Source organism: Pseudopipra pipra, chromosome 15 (genome assembly GCF_036250125.1).
Source record: "Pseudopipra pipra isolate bDixPip1 chromosome 15, bDixPip1.hap1, whole genome shotgun sequence".
In the NCBI taxonomy this organism is placed as follows: domain Eukaryota; kingdom Metazoa; phylum Chordata; class Aves; order Passeriformes; family Pipridae; genus Pseudopipra; species Pseudopipra pipra.
In genome coordinates this window covers 7494497-7510114 of record NC_087563.1, presented here as the reverse complement: position 1 = coordinate 7510114, position 15618 = coordinate 7494497, and positions in this window count along the sequence as shown.

The following is a 15618-nucleotide window of genomic DNA, read 5'->3' as shown; positions in this document are numbered from 1 at the left end:
AGGGAGGCTCAACCATTTTATCCTCTGAAGCCGAAGTGCTTCAGCAATCCCTGAATATTCCTCACAACAGGAGCTGGGGGGAGCCAGCACTGCCAATGAGCATCAGGGCATTTTCTGCATTTCACATTTGGCACAAGCTGTAATTCGGGGTATGACTGTCTGGACCCTGCAACAAATCTCTCTTTTTCTGTCAAACTGCATTTGCTCCACGCTGTAGAAAATTATCTTCATTTACAGTGTACTGGTGGTGTGTTCATGTGCCTGTATCATACCCACGACAGGATAGTCCTGAGACCAGCCCTGGCAGGACTGGAAGGATTAATTAAAGTGCTGCATCTGAAGCAGGATGCTTCCAGCTCTTCCCAGCTCTTCTGCCTCAGAATAAAGCATGGAGCTGCCACAGGACCCTGATAGCCAGGACCTGCTGAACCACACTCCTCGAGAAACTGCTTCTGCATTCCTACACCAGGATTCTCAAATTTCCAGTGGGCTGAAAAATCTGTAATTAAGAATCAACCACCTCCCCTTACTCAGGAAACTGGCCAAAATGCTCTGAACCTGGGCATTCTGAGTGTACTTTTCTTATTTTTATTGTACCTAAAAATATCAGCTTCCAAGGGGGATGCTTCTCCTCACCTGTGATGTGTGCTGCTGGATGGAGCTTATACTATCAAGCTTATTTAAAAAAAAATAATAGGAAAAATACAGTTAGATCACATTTAAATACCTTCTGTTGGTTTATTCATTTGCCCCACAGCAGCTCACCTGTAGATCCCTGGGCAGGAGCTGAGGGACCAGAGCTGGGTCTGGGGACTGCAGGCACAAACCAGCCTCTGCTCTGGAGAACTTAACAGTGGCACCAGCAAAGACATTGCAGATCATTTGTTCCTGCCTCAAAAGGATGATTTATTATAGTGGAACCACTTGTGAAAATAAAGCTGTTTCAAGTACATTTTCAACTGGAGTTTTTTTTCCAGCCACTGGATGAAAGTATTGATCAAACCCAGGAGACTCGGAGAAACCCAATGCTGGGCCCAGGTCTGCCATGCCCAGCTGCCACGAGGGGTGGGGCAACAGGCCTCCCACCAGAGGCTCAACCATCCTCCTCACCAGAAAAATAACTCCTTTTGAGCCTTTTGTATCTTTCCAAACACTGAAAAGTCTTTGGTTTTGCACTGAAGTAGGGAAAAAAATGAAGATAAAAGTCTTCTTCAGGCAGCCAAGCAGCTTCCCACCTCTTTGAATCTAATCTGAACAGACAAACACACACTCAGGTGTCCATAACCATCATTTTCAAAGAAAACATTTTCATGTTGATCCCTTTTCCTGGGAATGTGGCAGCTCCTGAACAATGGGGTGCCACAAACACAGCCCAGCTGTGCTGCTCGGGGGCACATTGCAGGAACAGCTGGCAGCAAGCAGGCTGAAACATCCTCTTCCCATAAGAAAAAATGGAGCAGAATCGATGTTTCATTAAAAGAAACAATTGATACTTGGGTATTTGGCATATCCATTAAGTGACTTGAAAGGTGACCCTTCAAAACGTCTGTGAACAACACACAGGAGGAAAGTCCCCACCTGGAATACCAATAGGGAGGAATTTCATCACTATGAGTCTTTCATTTAAAAAGAACAAACAGAAAGATTTGTGCTTCTCTTATCTCTAATCCTTACCTCTCTCTCCAGAGGTTTGCTCCAATTAGTTATTTCATATTAATCATGGTTAGTGCTGCTCATTTCTTCCTGTGGCAGCTTTCCACAGCCCTGTGTCTGTGGCAAAGGACACCCGTGCCCAGCATTTCCAGCCCCTGCCTCTCAGCACAGGCACAGCCTGGCTGCTGGGGAGATCAAGGGTTGCTCTTTATTTTTCCAAACAGCCTGCACACGGGGAGATCTATTTCTGTAATTGCAGGTGTAAATCTGCCCAGAGGCTGAGCTGTTTGGCCAAAATAGCTGGAGTCGGTGCAAATCTCCAGCATTTTTCAACTGGGGATTTTTTTGATGCTATAGCTTATGGGGATGTTTTTCTTATTTTAACATTTGATGGCTTATCACATGCTAAAGCCATGTGAGCTGTATATCATCATTTTGTGTGTAGAGAGGGGAGGGAACAACAAAGTTTGTAAAATTAAGAATGGCAGAACAAATGTGAATAGGAAAAAACCAAATCCTTCACGTACCACAAAAACAAGGAACATAACAGTAAATTACCTTAGCAGTTCTAAAACAAACAAAAGGAAGTAGGTATAATCGATTTTGCCACAGAATGCTTTGAAAAGAAACAAAGTATGAGTGTGTTCAGAAAACAAGTAGGCAGAATTCTGGAAAAAATTGTGCCAGTGGATGCAGTGGGGTAGATATGGGGTGTGAAAGTTGAGTAAGAACCACTTTATCCTCAGCTTCTCCCTTGGATGTGCCTTAATGCCCATTTTCTAAGTCAGGCCACTGTGGGAGAGACCTTCAGCCTGACCTTACACAGCCCCACTGGTCTCCAGCCAAAAGCCCTGTGGCTTTGCAATATCCCAGGGCACAGCCTGAGCTGGTAGAAGAGAGTTCCTGGAGCTGTTTATCCTTTCTCCCAATGTGCAATCTGCTCTGTGCTGCCTAATTAGAAGCAATAGAAATCACATTACAGCAAAAACCCAGGTCCAGGCCCCCACGCCACCCCCAGCCACAGCAGCAACGGTGGGAAGGCAGAGGTTATTGGGTTGGCTCAGTTTAATTTGGGCAGGAATTTGTGTGTGACTTGTTTATGCCCCACTGCACTGTGTGCTTGTGAAAACACACACTGTGGAGAGGGTCATCTTCCACTGGAACAGGAAACAGGGTCTTTATCTGAGTATCTGCTCAGGCTTTCAAGTTTTCCTTAACATTTCTCCGTGACAAACAACCTCCTTTTGATTTTAGCTCCTCTGCATTAATATGATTCAATTTTATCTCATTTCAGTTGGACCTCAAGTCGTTTGGCAAATAGAAAAAGCTCCAAACACAGAGATTTTGAGAGCCAAAGCACGTTTTTTGCTCCTGAGAATTGATAGACCAGAAGTGAATGTCAAAGGCAATAAAAATTGTCCAAACCCATAGTCTTTAACTCAGACACTCGACCCTGCTGACAGCAATGCTGGTTAACTCACCAAGCCTTGCCCTCCATGGTCAGCCCATGTTTTCAGCCATGGCCAGGCAGTTCTGGGCAGTTTTCATCCAGGACCGTGTCTGTGTCTGCAGGAATAGGAGCTTGGACAATCCCTTGTAACTTGGTCAAACAAAGACACTATTCACAAGTTACAGACAAGGACAGTGTGATTTAATGCAAACGAGGAGTCAGTAATTAACTGCAAATCCTCAAGGTTCATGGCCCCAGCGTGAGCTCCTGCACCTCAATCCCATGGCAGGATCTTGTTGCTTTTCCAGGTGTGACAAAGGGTTTTAGGAACTCCTGCACTGAATCACCTGATGAGGTTTTCTATGCCAACTGCAGTCATTTGGATTTCCCAGATGTAAAGCAAGATGGGATGGGAGTCAGTTTCCTGCCATATTCTCATGCCACAGGTGGTGATACTAACAGGGCTTTCAAACAACCATCGCTAGAGGAGGGAACCTTTTGTGTTAGATCATTTGCACATCAGGCCATTAACCTTTTTTCTTTTCATGAATAAACAAATAAAGCAGATAGCACACGACTGACAGTGTGGGACTTCCTAAAAGAAGGGAGATGAAGAGTGTGTCCTCTTGATACTCTGAGCCCATCCCTTTATCTGAGTGCTACTCTATAAAAATCTCTTAATCACTATTCTTCTCCTGTCCTGCAAATGTCACACTACTGCAACTTTTCACTGTAACAGCTTCTTCCCCCAGGGCTGGGCTCACCTCTGTCCCCCAAGGTGGGTTAAGGAGACCTGTCAAAAATCAGAGACGAGTCTTTTGTCCCTCTTAGATCCCATTTTGTGCTGAATACATCAGACTTCTCTCTAGATGAATGGACAGGTGTATCTCTTAGAAGGGCTGGACTGTCTTACACCTCCAGTTGTGCCTGCTGGGGAAGGTGTCATATTCCCACTGGGCACCAGAACCACGGAGCCACCTGTGCTCCCATGGATCGATGGATAGAGACTGATGGATTCTGTCCTCTCCCCTTTACTCCCAAGCAGGGGGACAATTGGATAAGAGGCATTCTTCAATGGATAGGAAGGAATCAGTTAAAGTAAAGGTGTTAAGTACACTTAACCTTTTCTGCTTTTTAATTAGCCAGAGGAGGATGTTAAGTTTTACTTTACTGCCTGTCTAATGAACTCCACAACATTTCACTGCCTGCTCACCCCTAGTCAGGCACATCATGTACCGATAAGTGCTGTGACATGGATGGCATGGGCAATGCCTGCCTGGAGCTCCAGTTCATGGAATGCAGGATGTGGGATGCAGATGCACAACCCCACTCAGACCAGTGTGGAGCCCCACGAGGAAGGATATGCTGCTGTCAGCACCATGAGGTGCTGCCTTCCCCAGCATTGCTGGTTGTTTACCGTGTAACTTAATGCATCCTATATAATCTGATTTTCAGAAGTGCTGGGGACTTGCTGGCTGAATTCCTGCCTCTGTCACAGCACTTATTTGGCATCCAGGTACAGATAAATTTACTAATTCTATTGAGGCCAGAAAAAATTAGGCCTTTAGCTTTTTATAATCAAAAACATCAGTCTGAAGGTTCAAGGGAAACAAATGAAAAATACTGCAAATGTGAAAGCGAATTTACATTTTTGATATTAAAATGCATCAATAAATAACATTTGGTATAATTCTCTGCGTTGCTTATGCAATAAAAGCGAGCAAGGATATACAATTTTAAGGAAGAGCCCTCTGAAGATGCAAAAATGCTTTGGAAATAGAAATTAATTACAATTTACATCATACTAAAGTCAGAATTATTACTCCACCTTTTCAAATTACGGATTAAAGAATTAATCCAAATTCCACACGGAACTGGCATGGACAAGAACAGATCAGGGACCAAAGGCATTTCTTCTGAACATAAAATTCTTTTCCCTCTATAGTTCAGCTCCACTTCACCAAGTTAGAGTTTAACTAGGGACAACATATGATGCACAGTAAATTTCTACGATGGCACCATGTGCCTAAGGATGCAATTCCCAGTAACTCCTGCCTTTATGGTGTCTGCCTGATTAAACAGATCAGGAATGCATACAGGGGAGCATTACCTTTCAGATGTTAACAGCATCTTTTATTGCTTTTGGAGATCATCAGACCATAGCAGGGTTGTCTCTCTCATTCCCAGCAGTGAGCGACAACAGAACCCCTCACTGGGACAATTCCTGCTCTTCTCAGCTCTGATCCCACATGTGAACTGCATTTCCCACGAGCTGGTCGCAGCAGTTCTAATGCAAGTGGGTACCAAAGGAGGCCAAACCCAACAACTTTATGTTTGTGCCTCAAAGAATGGAGCAAATAAATCAGGACCTTCAGCAACCTGTCGCACCTCAGCACTTTATGGGGTCTTTTTCATTACCTGGAAAATGAGGTGACAAAAGCATAATACTGACTTAGCCTTGAATTCCCGCCTCCCTCATCCCCCTCCTCCCTCTCTGCTTCTGCTCTTAGACCTTGCTCACACCCATCCCCATCAGCTGTCTGAACCCAGTTTGACTGATGATTTTCTCTCCACGTTCTGACCCCAAGGTGAACACCACTAATCAAAGAACTGCTGTGAGAGACAGAAATGTGCTTTGGATTAAAATGCATGGAATCTGCAAGTTTCTTACCAATAAGTATCTGGAACACAGTCATCAAGTCAATACCAAAAGTCACGACCATTCCCCAGTTCATCAAGTTCAACCTTTCCCAAGTGAGTTTTCTCATAATTACCTGTATTAAATGACTGCACTGAAGCCACAACAAAATAAAAAGTAGAATACAGGGAGGCAGGTTTGAGTGCTGAGTCCTCCAGCACAGGAGTTCTCCCTGGAATGTATGGACCAGGTCTCAGGTCTCCATCCCATTCACACCATGTTGCCTTGGCAACACAGACACCATGAAGAGCCATCCTGCACAGCAAAGCTGGCTGAAATCGCTCAGTGGAAACATCATAAATTGCTTTTTCAGTAGACTTAAAAATGTTATATTTGTGGTTGAGATACCAGCAAAAAAACAATCAAGCAACTAAAAACTATTTCCCGTGTTTGATCTTTTTTGACCCTAAAATGTTAGAAAATGTTTAAGCACTTGGCCAGTTTAGGACAACTGAGCCTAGGGTGCCCAAACAAGTTGCATCAGAGAAGGTGAGAGTGGCATGTTTCTGCAAATACCACACAGGCAACCCTCTGCAGCTTTACATCAACACCACAACAAGCTCTTCTCCTGGGAAACGTTCCCATGTTTATTTTACTCCTCCAAGTAAAAAATGTAAATGTATTTTTTTCCTCTACATTTTCTGCCTTTGCTTCTCTGTGTTTTGCAGAGCATTTGTCACCGTGAAGAGTCCCACAGCAGTGCTGATCTGTAAGTGTAATCCAGCCTGTTCTCATGGGGTGCCAACCCCAGAACCCACTCAGGAATTTGGAGGAGAAGCCACCACCAGTGAGTGCTCTGGGAGAGCTGAACTCCCACACAGTGGGAGTGAGAAACCTTCTGGTTTAGAAAGTGAGTGCCTGGTGCTGCCAGACTGTGCTCCGGGCACGGGACAGCCAGAGAATCATAGAATTGGTTTAGGTTGGAAAAGACCTTTAGGAAGGTGGAGTCCAACTGTTAACCCAGCACTGCCAAGCCCATCCCTCATCTTCCACCTCCTCCTTTCTCCTCTTCCCCAGCAGGAATCTCAGCTGTACATGCAAGATTGGAATCCCAGAGCAGGGTGGTGCAGGGAGAAGATGCTGTGTTGGAAACTCACGACAAACACTCACCACCCACGTTTTGTTGTCACTACTCCCTACCTTTGTTCCCATTGCTTCTTCTTCAGAAGAAAAGTGCCTCTATTTTAAAACTCCCAGTCAGCCTACAAACTTTATCGAGATTGGAAAATACACCACCGCAGCTGGTCTCCTCTGCAGACATCCCTGGGCTTACCCCCAACCTGGTTTTGGATCAGATTCCTTCCTGGAAGGTGCCTAGCACCAAGGCCATCAGAATTAAGGTGATACCAGCATCATCTGAGTGGCCATCCCCTAGCATGAGCTGGTGGCCAGTGCTGGGCAGATGCTCTGGTCCCACTTCAGCGGTCTCTGAACTCTGCTGCTGCTCCAGGTCAAAAGAGAACTTCCCTCTGACTGCCTGATCCCATCACTCACTGGGGACTGCTGGAAGTTGGGCACTCGCTTGTCCTGCAGCGAAAAAAAATGGGCTTTCTGAAATAATTTATTTCCATAGTTTTAGTGTCAACTCTGAAAAAACACTGTTTAAATTACTGCAGGTCTCCAAAGCATCACCCTGATCAAGCAACTCAGCGACCTGCTCAGATAAACTTTCCACCTGGAAAGCTGGATGGAGACTTGCTCCTTCAGACACCCTGGAAATGAGGAGAACACCACCTGTGCACCCCATACCAGTGTGATGGAGAGCTGGAAGCACCACTCAGGGGTGGTGACAATGCTGCTCCACACATATCCAAACTCCACTCCTGGTTTCACTTCTCTGAAGCACTGAGAGGGATTCAGGATCAGGCTCAGCTGGCAGACAGCCTAATAGCTGGGGAAAAAACAAACTCCTTAACTGAAGAGAAATGTCCCAAACCGTCATGTTTAGGGGTCACAAGTGCTTTCATTCACAATCACTTTCCCTCTAAGCAGGAGAAGCACACACAACTCAGGAAGAGACCTGCTCATGGGTGAGGACAGTGGAGATACATCATTGAACATCTGGGTGTTCACTGACTCTGAGTTTGAGCCCTTCAGCATCAACCCAGCAGCCAGCACAGCCCTCAGCCAGACAGAGCCTCCTCCACAGTACTGGAATCTGGCAGCCAGCTCTGCTCAACTCCAAGACGTGGCAGGGAAATGCCAAATCCAGGCCAGACTTCCATCATGTGGCCCCAGTGTCACACAGCTCCTGACACCCAGGCTGGCTGCTACTAAACCAAAAAAGAATCAACTTACAGAAACATGCTCATGACCTCACATTAGGAGCCATTGGCTCTACACTGACCACCATTTTTGGTTTGTTTTCCCAAGAAAATCTTCAAAATCTCACACTTTCAATCCAATATGAGCAAGAAAACTTTCTGAAATCTCAAGTACATATGAGGAAAGGGAAAACTGCAGCCTACAGGTCTGAGCCAGTGCTACTTTTCACTCTCTTGAGGCGTGACAAGAAACAGCTCCTAGTTTCTGGTTCCGAGAAAAAAAATAAATCGATTTTTAACTTTAGCAGCTTTCCGTGTGGCTGCACTGAATAACACATGGCACAACTCTGCGTAGTTGTGTAGTTACCATATGGAAATGATGAATGAATATGAAATGGAAGGAGCAGCAAAAGTCATTTTCCCATGGCCTTGAAATGCAATTGCAGCTCAACTAGGAAGGTGAATGAGAGATCCCAGACAGCAGCACAAACCTCCATCCAGTTTGTGCACAGACCAAACAAAGGGGCCCCAATAGTTGACACTTGGACTTGAGGACCTTTAAGGTCCTTTCTAACCAAAATGATTTTATAGTTCTAGGTTCTAGTATTCTGTTATTCTGCTCTTGCATTAAAAGTTAAGAGCAGTGCATAAATTAGGGGTTCTTTTCTTTAGAGGATGAGACTGCTTTGAAACTTCAGGTACAAGTTAAATTAGAAGGAAGTTACTTCAGAAATCTTAGAGCAGTATGAAACGGTTGCCAACAAGAGAGAATGATTTATTCATGATCTGCAACAAACTTACGCAATGAGAGGCGTTGTTCTTGTCCTTTCTCTCCAGGCTGTGCAATCTGCCTTGACACTTGACCAGTCGAAACTCCATTAAGAGGTGCTTCATTATTGATACTGTAAATTGATTTAAGACTAAATTTATTACACATGCCCAGCCATGGCAGCCTCCCATAAGCACCTCTCCTGGACAGCCTTGCTGCAGCTGCTCTCCAGCCACAGCCATCAGTGCTCTGCCAGCACAGACATGCAAATGAGCAACTTGTTACTTACTGTAAATATCTTCATTTTAATGCTTTGGTGTGTTGTGCTGTTGTTAATCTAGAAAAGTAATTGCACCCAAAAACTCGTTCAATGCCTGGCAGTATTTTGGACCATTACACACAAAAGCTTCATGGAACAACTGCCATTATTTTGCTTTTATGCTCAAAAAATTTTTCCAAGAGTTTGAGGGTTGTTTTCAGGGCCTTTTTTTCTTCTCCGAAGCCATTATTTGCCCCCAGCTGAGGTTAATAACAACAGTTTATCACACCACATGCACTCATCAGCCTAGGGGAATACTCCCTGATTTGTTGTTTTTTCTCTTTTCTCCCATAAAATGCTTCATCAGTTCTGACGATGTAAAAAGTAGATCAGGAGTGAAAATTGCAGTTACCACATGATCACACTTCCCATTCTCTGGGATGGAGTCTGAGTATTGATTCCAGTTATTTTTGTGATGGAAGATTTGCTTGAACTCCTACTCAGGTCAAAGGAAGGATCCCAATGGACTCAGTTGGCCCAGGACTTAGGGAACAACTTCCACCAAACTTACAGAACCAATTAATTTTTTAAGGTCAAGACTTTTTTTCAATGGCAAAATGGCTTGTCAAGTGAATACCATCCACAGAAAGGGTTTCTGCAGAGAAACACTTTCTTCTCTACTGTAGGATGGCAGCCTGAGAAGGGGAATACCCAGGAACACTGCTGTGGATGTCCCTCCCAGAGAGCCCATCCTGGCCCCACCTTGCCCTGGGTCCCCAGCCATGTCCTCTGGGAGCCCAGGAGGAAGTGTTGGCCATCAAACTGCAGGTGCAGTAACGAGCTCAGGCTGCAGAGGAGAAATTTCAGCATTTTTTTGCACGTTATGCAAATTTTCCACCACCATGTCCCTGCTTTCTGGGTCAGCCCTCGCCTCCGGCTGCAGCGAGTGGCCGTGGGCTGGAGCACAGGGCTGAGGAACACACTCTGTGCTGAGGGGGAGCCTTGTCTTCTAGCAGGTAAGTTGCACTTGTCTTCATCTGGGCACATTTTTGGGAAGCACCAGTGCAAGTAGCTTTCAGATAAGCCCATGGATCTCAAAGGATGCCATTCACCAGATGCTTTTCAGCACAAAAACACATTCACCAATTTCAGTAAAATCTGCCATGCAGATAAGACTTAATTTTTTACCACCTTGTAATACTGGTAATGATGTAACTGATAAAGAGCAGAGAGAGAAGGAGTGAGGCAGGAAGTGAGAACAAATCCCCTCCTGCCCTCGGCCCCAGGAGCGACGTGCTCAGGGCAGGCTGAGGAAGAGCCACCAGCACGATGACAAATGAGGGTGTTAGAATCTGTGTACAACAAACAGTCAGATGATGTATGATTTATAAAGTGTAGCAGCACTCTTGAAAAGGCTGCTAATGTCAGAAAACCCACTCAGGCAGGAAAACAGTGTTATTTAAGGAGTACCCCGGCTCCGTAGGCAGAAGGATGGGAGGGAAGTGGCTGTCTGGCATTGTCACATTTTGTGACTACGAGTGTAAGGGGCAGGTCAGGAAACAGCAGAAGGGAGAATTTATACCCTGAATGGTAAAGGATAAGCTGTGCAAGAAAGAAAAAAAACAAAATGAGGAAGGAGGTAAAATAAAACAGTGGCAGCCAAGTGCAGGAGAGTGCTGGGGGACAGGCACAGCAGCCCAGGGTGAGCCCGCTCAAAAGCCACTGCACTGTCACCTGCCAGATCCTCCTGGCCTCTATTTCATTTTTATCTAAAAGTCTGGACAGTAATAGCTCCATTATTTTGTAAGAGAGAGGAGTTTCTGGGAAATAATGGTAGTGACGACCTCCACATAAACTGAATCTGTTTATATTTCTAGCAGAAGTACTATAATGATTATTTCTGACAGCTGGGTTGTTGAACAACTTTACCTGACACATTTCCACATCCATCCCTGGCAGGAGCTGCTTTTGCTTGGCAGCAAGTGACCCTTGTCTCCACAGGATATCCTGCTCAGGAGTGTTTGCACAGCTTGTACCCCCAGCCCTGTTGGGGTCCCTGTCACACACAACCCCCTGCAGCTCCACAGAGTTTCCCCACAGTTACAAAAGCCAATTTCTCCAGCACTACCTTCTGTAGGTCATTAATCAAGAACTTCAATTCCAGCAGACACTCCAGTAAAATAAATGGACAAATAAATTCTTTCTATCAAGGAAAAGTGATTCATAACCACTTTTTGCTTGTATCCACAGTAATGGAGGAAGATGAAATTCAGCCTTCTCCAAGTATTTTTTTTTGCTAACATTATGAGACAAGTATATCATTAGCTACTTTCTGCATTGAAAGTATAAATACAGAATAACGAAAAAAAAAACCCTGTTCTGAGAGTTCTTATTGGTATTTTAGTGAATTTTTAAAATCCCCATCTTTGAAACGATAAAATCACATTTCATGTTATTCTTCAACTTGGAATGTTTTCAAGGGACCAGTTTCATTTTTCTGTATTTTCCACAGTCCATCAAAAAAATGCCATCAGAGAAACAGCAAAGTTTTGTTCTGGATTTCAGAGAGACCGACTTTTAATCTCCATCATGACACTGATCTATGCCTCAGCAATTCAGTTAATCCCCTTGTGTGTCTATTTTCAGTCCTTTCAGTTGCCTACCTTGCCTGCTTAATATTAAAGTTTTCCAGAGCAGGAAATACCACTTACAGGATTTCTGCAGCACCCAAAACATTGGGCCCCTAATCTACACACTAACACAAGGGAAATGGCTCATTTCCAGGTTTGGTAGGGGTTTTTTTTGTTTGTTTGTCTCACTTTTTTTGCATATTACAATGAAAAGAAGTTTTCAATACAGAAGAGACAACTGGGCTGATTAAAGACAAACCCCTGGAGAAGGACGAGCTCTGTTGCATCTTTAGGGATGCATTTAGAAGTTATAGCTCCCTTCAGCAGCTGGGAAGAGACTGGAATCTATTATTCACCGATCAAGTTGTCATCGCCTAGAAGATTAGATGGTGGCCCAGGAGACAGAGCCAGCGTAAGTTCATAAATTTCTCAAGAATAAATAATAAAAAATAAAGTTAAACTTAAGGAGGATTTGGTCAGGGAAGTGGAGGGCATGGGGAGGGAGAGAAGGCATCGGAGGGCGAAGGACGGTCACCAAGGCCATGTGAGACATGATGTGTCACAGTAAGCAAGATTTGGACTCCAGTCCTTGAACACTATCACAAGTTAAACTTGAAAAGCACAACTGAAATAAAATTATCATAAGGTACATCACCAGCCCAAGAGCAGTTCTTGGCATCCTCTGTGAATATGAGAGGCCAGATGAAGTGGAGACCCTCGGTATGCTCCTGCTCCTTCTTACGCTCTGGGCTGGAGCGGAGAAGACACTGATATAATTTGTGGGTGACAGCAAGCTGGGAGTGATTGTGAGAGCTCTGGAGGACGGGACCAGAATTCAAAGTGCTCTTGACGCTGGTGGGAGTGCTGTGAAATCAGTGAGATGAAATGCGGTGAAGGCGTTACAGCGATGCTTAGAAAGGAGAAATCAGTGCGCAGGCAGAAAATGGAGAACATCTGGCAGAGCAGCAGGACAGCAGGAAAGGCTCCTTTGGTGCCCGAATACAAAATAGCAGTTTTCTAACAGAGGCTGACCTGCAAAGGGGGCTGCCATGGGATAAGGATCAGGAGAGGGCTCTGGAGACCAGCTGCTTCGGAAGGGCTGCAAGTAAGCCCCTGGTCAGCTGCCACCCACCTTTGCTACTGGAAATGCTGCATCACTCCCCAGTGCTGACCGTGCCCAAAGACACCTCCCCGTACTCAGTAATGTTTTCTGTTTACAAGAGGGGAGGGAACTGGGAACCCACAATTTGGGATTGCTTGAAGCAAACCACTGTGGGCAGGAGACCTTCAAGCACCCTCACATCTTTACCCCCCAAGTCCCTTGGATGACCCCAAAGTGGCTATTGATGTCTCTTTCCCCCAGAGCAACCCCAAGTACCCTCATTTAACAGTGAAACAGAGGAGTAAAAGAAAAAGAACTGACTATTTAAAATGTCTGTTTTCAGCAAATATGTTACAAAAACATTTCAGATCCTTCACTCTGAGTGTCCCATTATCAAAACACATACAGTTGTCTCTCAATCCTTAATACAGTCAGAATTATCTTACCTGTCCTCTCCATTATTCTTGGTGACAAGTGAATGGTATAAATGCCCCACAGCTCTTAGATAAATAACTTCCCATACAGATTAGGTTAGATGATGTAGTGCTAACAAACACATCCATGAAAAGAAAACAGACGTACTAATCTATAAAGATTTAGATGAAGGAAGAAGCCATCAATCTGTCAGGAGTTATCAGGCTGTGTTTCTCCCTGTGTTACTACAGAGATTTCTTTTTAAGCTCTCTACCCTTGCTTCTCAGGAGATTATGCAGGAATTGCAGCTGGAACACAATTTTTCAAAAAAAAATCAGAGATTTACCAAAAAGGCATCCATCTCCCAAGTGTGGGAGAATGCCTTGATAAGGAAACAGTCTTCTCTTTGAAACTTCTGTTTCCCTAATTAAGGAAGCCTTTACTGTGTATTCAACTGCAGGAATAAGGGGGAAAGAGACAAAAGCAGCATTCCAGCACTGCTACCAAAATAAACAAACATGGGGCTTCAGAGAAGCTGTGCCATGTGTATTGATAAACATTTTGGTCTGTTTTTTGCTCATTTCATCCCTTTCTTTCCTCTCTGTCTTAGAAGCCCTTTGTTGCTTGCCCAACCCACTCAGCCGGTACCATACCAGGATTTGCCCTTCCCTGGGTGGGCTCTTCATCATCCCGGGGGAAAGGAGAAATCCAAAGCAGCCTCTCAGCTCTTCCCCATCTCACTCCAGGACCACCCCCCACTCCAGGGGAGCCTCAGCCTGGGTCTCTGTCCCCACCACAGGGCTCAGCCCCCCTTGCACGCCTGCGATCCCGGGGACACCGAGGGACACGGTTTCACTGTCACCCCACTCTGCTCTACGCCAGCTGATATTGAAGACAGCCAAATAAACAGAAAGCAGTATTAAACTGTTTTAAAAGCTCTAAAAACAACCCCCAAGTTTTCTTCAGGCAACTGGTACCACTTTCAAGCCTCACAGATATTTCAGGCGCCCGGCATTTCATTAAGCTGAAAATAGGGAAAAATCTGTGTGCTCACGCAAAGATTCTTTCTTTTTACTGGAAGTTAAGCTGCTTAAAGTCTGCCTTTTTCTGCATATGTTAAGTAAGTGATAATTCACACCATGTTTCCTTTAATGAATGAGGAGAAACGCCTTCCATTTCCACATCAATTAGAAACATTTCCACACTAAAAGACTCGATAGTTATTTGCTAAATTACAACGATGCAGCTCTAGTCTCACTGATGCCAATGGATTGCTCATGTGAGTGATTTCCAGGCAATGTGATTACGGGGTCACTTGCTAATGGCAAACGAGGCAACACCTGCAGAGCGCTGCAGGAAGAGTCCCACAAACCTTTAACACCCATGGCCAGCTCTCCACAGTTCCTTCCCACGTTAACACAGGGACACCTCCTGGCACAGGAGGGTGCTCCCCTGGGACGGGCACTCCCACGTCTCTCTCCAACCTCCTCAGGGATCCAGCCCCCAGCACCTCTGTGCTGAGGTGCATAACAACCCCTCTCCAGAGAGGGAGGATTCTACAGAAGATGGTGTTCAGCTCCTTTCAGTCCAAGCAGCTAAACTCTAGTTTGGCAATTCCTTAGCTATACCGTTGCTAAACAGGCATGAAGCCAAACCCAAGTCCTTTCAGGACATTGGGTTGACTGGAATGAGACTGAAATGACAGAACTGTAGAATGGTTTGGGTTGGAGGGGACCTTAAAGCTCATCCCATTTCACCCTCCCCTGCCATGGGCAGGGACATCTTCCACTATCCCAGGTTGCTTCAAGCCCCATCAACCTGGCCTTGAACACTTACAGGGATGGGGGAGCCACAACTTCTCTGGGCAACCTGTGCCAGGGCCTCACCACCCTCACAGGGGAGAATTTCTTCCCTAATAAATACCGGATCTCATAAGCTGTAAATTCTTCCTTCCAATACACTTCTAAGCACAACCCAGAGGCAGATGACTTTGAAGCAACTTCACAGTTTAGTGCAAATAAAAAAGGTGAAACTAGGTGGATGACAACCCCTTTGTCATTGCACTAGATTAAAATATACTCATATTCATACTTCAAATAATCATTGTAAATTTCCTATTTCCTACAAAGTCGAGTTTCATTGTGCCACTTTTCCAGTGGGAGTTAACAGAGATTTATATGGTTATCTGGTTAGTACCTGCTCCACCGTGCACACTCACTGGACGTCCACAGAAGTAACTGTTGGCTTCCCGTCTCCTTCTTAGTCCCCCTCTGGAATGCTGCAGCCACACATAGCAAACCCCAGGGACAGGACAGAAGAGAGAGAAAACAGATTCTCTGGGAGATCTGAGTGCAGGACTGACCCCACATTTGATGTTGG